This window comes from Priapulus caudatus, unplaced genomic scaffold, assembly GCF_000485595.1.
Source record: "Priapulus caudatus unplaced genomic scaffold, Priapulus_caudatus-5.0.1 Scaffold1420, whole genome shotgun sequence".
Lineage (NCBI taxonomy): Eukaryota > Metazoa > Priapulida > Priapulimorpha > Priapulimorphida > Priapulidae > Priapulus > Priapulus caudatus.
The window spans coordinates 36550-44823 of NW_014578481.1; positions in this window are offsets into that span (position 1 = coordinate 36550).

Here is an 8274-nt window from a genome sequence, read left to right on the forward strand (position 1 = left end):
CTCTCTCTCTCTCTCTCTCTCTCTCTCTCTCTCTCTCTCTCTCTGTCTCTCTCCCTTTCTCCTACCTCCAATTTCCTTTCGCGCTCTCTCAATCGTCGTCATTAGCTGTAACAATACATGTGTAATCTCTGTTATGCTCCTAAGACGGTAATTGCTCTATATTTAGTCGCGAGTGATTCGCCAGCTAATGAGATGAACAATTATTCCACTTAATTATTACTAATCGCATGAAGGAAACACACAATGGCTCAACGACATGCGCTGAACTCTGACGTCATTAAATTGCGCTGCTAGCATTCATACGGTAGACGGAAAAGAAGTCACAGGAAAAAAGTCACAGAAAAAAAGGTCACAAATTTGGCTAGAAAAAAAAGTCACAGGAAAAAGATTACATTTTATTAAAAGGTAATAAAAGTGACATGTTTTGTATACATGTACCTAGTGTAGCAGATTTTTTGAACCACGTTGATAATTTCCATGGCTGGAAGCGTAAAAATTATTTCGATAATTAATTCATACACCGCGTATCGTGTGTTTCGCCTCCAACACCTTCACCACCACCTATTTGTTGCATGAGTTTATTTCGCGGCTGTCACCAAGGCAGGTATAGATATCCCATAATACACGTATTACGTGTATGTATGCGTACACACGTAGACGTGCACGCACGCACGCACGCACACGTATATATATATATATATATATATATATATATATATATATATAGTAACCAGCGTTACTATGAACGCACCACAATAGTCTTCGTTATGCTGTGTATGATGTGTCTGCATTGTAACGCCACGCTTAGGCGTTAACGTGGCCCTAATTCATCTACGGACGCCACTGACTCCAGAGCGCGCTTCTCTCTGCCGTGTACGTGTATCCGTAACCGCTGGCTTCTGGCAGTCTACCCACGACTCCGCATAGCAGTCACGTTAGCACACCAGGACTCCCTTGTAGTGTTTCATCCTTTCAACGTAATGCACACCGCTGCGCATTTCGCTCGCGCTACCTACCTACCTGCCCGTCGGCGGGGTAAACAATTCCCACGCGCGAGACAGACGACACAGTCACAATGGCGGACACCTCGTGGCGACAACTAGGTCACGAGGCCGTGGTTGCCGCGGTACAGCTCACCGCCGAATTAGATGCAAATCTCATCTCCACAAGAATCGGAGTGGCTTCCGTGTGCTATCTTATCTCCGCTACAGGTAACAACGTGAATGGCACCACGGCAACATACGGCTATGGTTAGCCATCGTATTCAGAAATAAAAAAAATGTCCTGCGGTAGAAATCATTTAACCGCAGTTAGATAATTGCCCTTTTACCCAATCAGAGACCTTGGTGCATTTAATTTAACCGCGGATAAATGATTTTTCCCGCGGTAGTAATAATTCAACCTCGATTAGATTAGAGACCTTTTTACACAATCGGAGGCCTTGATACTGTCTCAGGAAACATACGCTCAGAATGGCCTAAACACTTTCAGAAAATAATTATTTCTAAGTAATGGTGACCATACACGTTAGCGATGAACTACGGAAGCAGGGACTGATTGCTCATCATCACAACACCGCCCCCGCACCCGACAGCCGCGAGCGCAGATGACGCAGATGCAGACGAGTGTGACGATGAATAAAGTCGGCCATCTTGCCATCTTTGCAAGGGGAGGGTGGGGGTTGCTGCGGTGGGAAGGGGTAGGGGTGGGAGTTGCTGCTACTGGTGGTGGTGGTGGTGATGGTGGTGCTGCTGCTGCTGCGGATGCTGCTGGTGATAGTGGTGGTGCTGCTACTGCTGCTGTCGATGGTGGTGGTGATGGTAGTGGTGCTGCTGCTACTGCTGTCGCCACCTCTGCTGAATGCGTCGCACGGGAATTGGAGGTGAGATTGACTTTATTAGCAGAGAGATAGACACGCATCACTCGTGCTGGTGGCGGCAGCGCAGCTGATGCTGGCGTGACAGAGCGATGAAGCTCCAGGGATGCTGGAGCAATTAAGAAGATGCTGGGATCCTATAGTGGAGATGCGGAGGATGCTGGAATCCTATAGTGGAGATGCGGAGGATGCTGCCGAGATGCCAGACTTATGAAGCCGTAACGGTGAATCGTGGACGAGTAGTGAAGCGAGACTGCGTGCTGGCAGACGAGTGTGTGTGGATAGAATCGCCTGCATAACTAATAAACTCTCGCGACGACTAAATTCTTTACCAACAAAAAAACAAAAAACAAATTATTTCTTTCATTCGTGAATCTCATAGATCGCGTTCTCCCGAACAACGCAACCACTAGTGCGTAGATGCCCGCAAGGGGAGCTGCAGTCACCAGTGTTTATCTCGCGCGAGGCAGAAAACATTCGCTTTTGTAGCTTCAACATTTCTTCTTACGCACTCATTTCGCATCTGCATTTAAGCTATACGATTTAAGCTGTGCCGCGCTATTTCATAGCGAGCATGCTTTCTCAGCGACGGGCTTTTACCGGGACGCGCACGCCCTCTGTCGGCGACGAACGTAGTACTACCGGTTCGCACCGAATGTTAGAGCGAAAACGCGACCGGAAGCGTTGCTGCACCGGCGCTGCGGCAGCGACGATCCTCACTAGCGCTGTGGAAGATGAATTTATCCGAATTAATTAGATAATTATTGATAATCACGACCATCTGCATGACGTACGATAATTAAGTCACAGATTAAACTCATTATAATTAAGGCGTCATATACACAGGCACAACCGTTTATAAATAAAGACCGAGAGGCGAGTTCGAGTGAGATTCAAGTCGCGGTGACGGCGGAGTAAAATAAACACAGTAACAAGCTATCGGTTACCGCTCTTCTGCGTGCGTGCTGCTACTGCGCGCACTGAGGAAGAACATGGCGGATATTTCGCCTTGTCTCCCTCGCCCCCACCTTGTCCTCGCCAGAGCTCTCACGGGTATTCGTAATAAATAAACTTGATCATCTTTGCCCATGAGTGCTGCTGCTGCTGTTGCTGCTCCGATGGTGGGAATCATCCACCAGTTAGTCGCCGGTTGGCTCTTATCTTTGCTTTATGAAAGTTGCCAGTTCGGCTCCCTATGCCGCCTCTTAGTGTGTGTGTGTGTGTGTGTGTGTGTGTGTGTGTGTGTGTGTGTGTGTGTGTGTGTGTGTGTGTGTGTGTGTGTGTGTTGTTGTGCGTGCCAGAGCCTTCTATATGCGGCATGCATGTGGTTGTGGTAGTGTGTGTGTGTGTGTTGTTTTGCGTGTGTGTCGCGCGTGGCGTGCGGCGTGTGTGTTGTGTGGGGGTGTGTGTGTGTGTGGTGTATGTCATGTGTGCTGTCTGCTGTGTGTGCGTGTTGATGTTTATGTAGTCGTGTGTGTGTGTGTGTGTTGTGTGTGTGTGTGTTGTGTGTACGTGCGTGCGTGCGTGCGTTGCGTGGTGGCTGTGTGTCCTGTGTCGTGTGGTGTGTGTGTTGTGTGTGTGTGTGTGTGTGAGTGGTATGTGTGTGTGTGTTGTGTGTGTGTGTGTGTGTGTGGTGCTGTGTGGGTGGTGGTGTGTGGCGCGCGTCTGTCTGCCTGGTCGAGTTCGATCCTATCTAGCACGCCCCGTGCCTACATGACCTTCGCCCATAATGGACCGACGCTCATCCTGTGCGGCGTGTGGGAGTATGTCATTAGAGTTGTCACGCCTGGCACACCGTCCGTGACAGTCAACAAACACGCTGCTTGGCGAAGTAGGCTCGTGTTGAGTATACGTGTGTAACTCAGCGAGACGCAGCATCCCGCGGCACCCTCCCCCATTCCCACCGCAGCACCCCACCTCCCCCTTCCCAAGCCGCAAGCAACCACACCGCGCTTCCCTTTTCCACCGCAGCAACCCAGCCACCCTCACCCCTTTCGACCCACCAGCAGCAACCCACCCTCCCCTTCTCGCACTCGCAGCAACCCCACCCTTCCCGCTTTCCCACCGCAAGCAAACCCACCCTCCCCCTTCCCACCGCAGCAACCCCACCTCCCGCCTTCCCACGCGCAGCAACACCCCACCTTCCTCCACCGCACGACCCATCTCCCCCTTCCCACCGCAGCAACCCCACCCTCCCCCTTTCCGCCCCCCCTCTCAGCCGCAGCAACCCCCCCCCTCCCGCCTTCCCACCCGCAGCAACCCCACCCTCCCCCTGTCCACCGGCAGCAAGCCCCTCACCCTCCCCCTTCCCACCGCAGGCACCCCCACCCTCTCCCTCCCACCGCAGCGCAACCCCCACCCTCCCCCTTCCACCGAGCAACCCCACACCCTCCCCCTTTCCACGCAGCAACCCCACCCCTCCCACCGCGACCTTCCCCTTCTCCCACCGCGCAGCAACCCCCACCCTCCCCTTTCCCACCGCAGCAACCCCACCCTCCCCCTCTTCTCCACCGCAGCAACCCCCACCCTCCCTTTCCCACTGCAGCACTCCACCCTCCCCCTTCCCTACCGCAAGCCAACCCCCACCCTCCCTTTTCCCACTGCAGCAACTCCCACCCCTACCCTTCCCACCACAGCAACCCCCACGCCTCACCCTTTTCCCACTGCAGCAACTCCCACCCCTCACGCCTTCCACGCAGCATACCCCACCCGTTCTCCATTCAAAGATGCAAGGATGGGCCTGACTTTTTCATCGTCACACTCGCTGCATCTGCCGTCATCTGCGTCCTCGCGGCTGTCGGTGCGTGCGAGGGCGTGTTGTGATGATGAGCAATTCAGGTCCCTGCTTCCGTAGATTTCATCGCTTAACGTGTATGGTCACCGATTACTTAGAAAACTAATATTTTCTAAAGTGTTTAAGCGGCCATTCTGAGCGTATGTTTCTGAGACAGTATCAGGACGCTCCGATTGTGTAAAAAGGTCTGTAATCTAATGCGATGGTTGAATTAGTTACTACGCGCGGCGAAAAATCTATTTATCCGCGGTTAAATTTAATGCACCAAGGTCTCTGATCTGGGTAAAAGGCAGCAATAGTCTATACTGCGGTGATAAATTTGATTTCTACGCAGGATCAATTTTTTTTTTATTTCTGAGATACGATGGCTAACCATAGCCGTGTATGTTGCCGTGTGTTGCGCATTCCGTTGTTACTGTAAGCGCAGATAAGAATAGCACACCGGAAGCCACTCCGATCTTGTGGCTCAGATGCAGATTTGCATCTAATTCCGGCGGTGAGCTGTACCGCGCAACCCGGCCGTCGCGACCTAGTTTGTGCGCACGAGTGTCCGCCATTGTGACTGTGTCGTCTGTCTCTGCGCGTGGGTAATTGTTTTACCACCGCCGAGGGCAAGGTATGGTAGGTAGTCGCGAGCCGAAATGCGCGCGGTGTGCATTACGTTGAAAGGATAAACACTACAAGGAGTCCTGTGTGGCCTTAACGTGACTGTCTATGCGGAAGTCAGTGGGTAGACTGCCAGAAAGCCAGCGGTCTACGGATTACACGTACACGGCAGAGGAAGCGCGCTCTGGAGTCAAGTGGCCGTCGTAGATGAATTAGGGCGGCACGTTAACGCGCTAAGCGTGCGTTACAATGCAGACACATCACTAACAGCATAACGAAGGACTATTGTGGTGCGTTCATAGTAACGCTGGTTACTATAATAATATATATATATATATATATAGTAAATCATAGCTTTGAATGCACTTGCGATCTCGCCTCGGCGTGTGTGCGAGGAGGGGGGGCGCATCCGTGTGCGTTGTGCATCTACGACGACTCGTGCATTACCTGAGCTGCATTAGCGGATGATCTCTGTCTATTCGGCAGACCGTAAGACGAGTCTCACAGCTAGATTTTTCTGGTCTCGGCGGACGTTATAGAATGCGATTGTACTTCTGATAATGATTTCTGCGACAACAAGAGTCAAAATGGGGGGGGAGGGGAATTCGGAGTAGTATTATGACTGAAAAATTGTTCTGATAACGAGAGATTCCGAACTCATCGAAATATAGTGAAGTAAAAAAAGCGGGCACATAAAGTTTTTTGCTCTGTTGAGACCGCCGAGAGATTTTCGTTGTTGGGAGTGTTACCGGCGAAGTCGTTCCTGATGTTGTTATCATTATACGGTTTGTTGTTTACTTGCAGTGGGAAGAGAAAGCGAGCAATAGTCGATGAAGATGAGGAGAAGCGAAGCATCGTCGACGAAGAAAAAAGAGGAATTGTTGACGAAGAGGAATTTAAAAGAGCGAATTGCTTGAAAAGAAGAATTGAGTTGACATAACGAGGAATTGTTGAGCAGACGTGGGTCATTGGTTGACAGGACGCTTGGGAATTGTTGACAGGAGAGCGAATTGTTGACAAAAGAGGAATTTGTGACGAGACGAATTTAAGAGAGGAATCGTTGAACAGACGAGTATTGTTGACAGGAGAGGAATTGTTGACAAAAGAGGATTTGTTGGACGATGCAGAATTTAAAAGAGGAATGTGACAGAAGAGGCAATGTTGACAAACGTGAATAGTTGACAGGGAGAGGAATCGTTGACGATGACGAGTGTTTAAGAGAGGAATTTGTTGACAGAGATGGAAATTGTTGACAAAAGAGGATTTGTTGATGATGAGGAATTTAAAAGAGGCATAATTGTTGATGACCAAGTAGGGAATTGCGTTGACAAAAGAGGATTGTTGACAGGAGAGAAAATCTTTGACGATGATCGAGTTTATAAGAGAGGATTGTTGACTAGACGGAGGAATTGTTGACAAAAGAAATTGTTCGATCGATGAAGAAATTAAAAGAGGAATTGTTGACTAAAATGAGATGACAAAGAATTGGTTGACAAACGGATGAAGTGGATTGTGACAAGACGAGGAATTGTTGACAAACATGAATTTTGTGAACGATGAGGAATTTAAAAGAGGAATTGTTGACAGACGAGGATATTGTCGAAGGAGAGGAATTGTTTGACAGGAGAGAATTGTTGATGCGATAAGAAAAACGAGGAATTGTCGACAGACGGGCAATCGTTGACAGACGTGGCATCGTTGACGGCGAGCCTATCGGTGGATGCTGAGAAAAGAGCCATTGTAGATCTCATGAGAAGACGCATTGCAGAGGAAGAAGAAGCCGAATTTGATGACTTTGTACGACAAGCGCATTGTGACCAAAGCGTGGGCATTGTTGACAAAGCGTGGCATTGTTGACAAGCGTGGCATTGTTGACCGACGTGGCATTGTTGACCGGACGTGGCTTGTGACGCGTCTTGTTGCCAAACGGGCATTGTTGACAACGCGGGTCATTGTTGACAAGGGGCATTGGTGCAAGTTGTTTGACAAGCGTGGCCATTGTTGACTAAGCCGTGCATTGTTGACCGACGTGCATTGTGACCGCGACGTGGCATTGTTGACGAAACGAGCATTTTTTTGTTGACAAGTCGTGGCATTGGTTGACGCGAGCCATTGTTTGACAAGCGTGCATTGTTGACCGACGCGACAGCCATTGTTACTAGGGCGTGCATGTTGACCGACGTGGTATTGCTTGACCGGCGTTGGCATTGTTTGACGCGACGTGGCCATCTTGTTGAAAACGTTCACGCGGCATCGTGGACCTGTGACGACAATGAAATACAGCGACAACGACTTTTCTGCGAGGAGGTACATCGTGGATTCATCCGGCAGACGTGGAGCGAAGAGCGCAGACAGGAGCTAGCGGATGACAGATCATATATCCGGAAAGGTTTTTGTAGCTTGCACACACAGTTAACTGGAACTTCCACAGGCGTTGGCTGACCTCGTGACTTGGGTTTTGCAAGTCGAGAAGGGCTGCGCGAGTTCTAATGTGCCTAGAAAAAGATTCCCGTCACATTTCAAGAGAACCCAGGCTTTAAATTACTTGAAGTGCATAGCTAAGTTAACGTAGGCTAAGCTAACTAATTACAAACAACAACATAACAAACACAAATCATACAAACAAGCCAAACAAACAAATAAACAAACAATATTCGCTCTATTTATCTTACTCTTACTTACTAAACTAACTAACTAACTAACTAACTAACGTAACTAACTACACTAACTATACAACTAACTAACTAACTAACTAACTACCTAAACTAACTAACTAAACTAACTAACTAACTAAACTAAACTACTCGTTAACTAGAGCTACTATACTTAACTATCGTAACTAACTAACAACTAGTCGAACACTGCAGCTCCTATAATACTACCTACATATTGTCTTCGTTTTTTTCAAAACAGTTGCCGCTGCGTGCTCGAAAACCCCAATAGCGACGAACCGCGTAACAAGCACGGCTTCACGGGGACAGGCGAGATGAGGAGATAC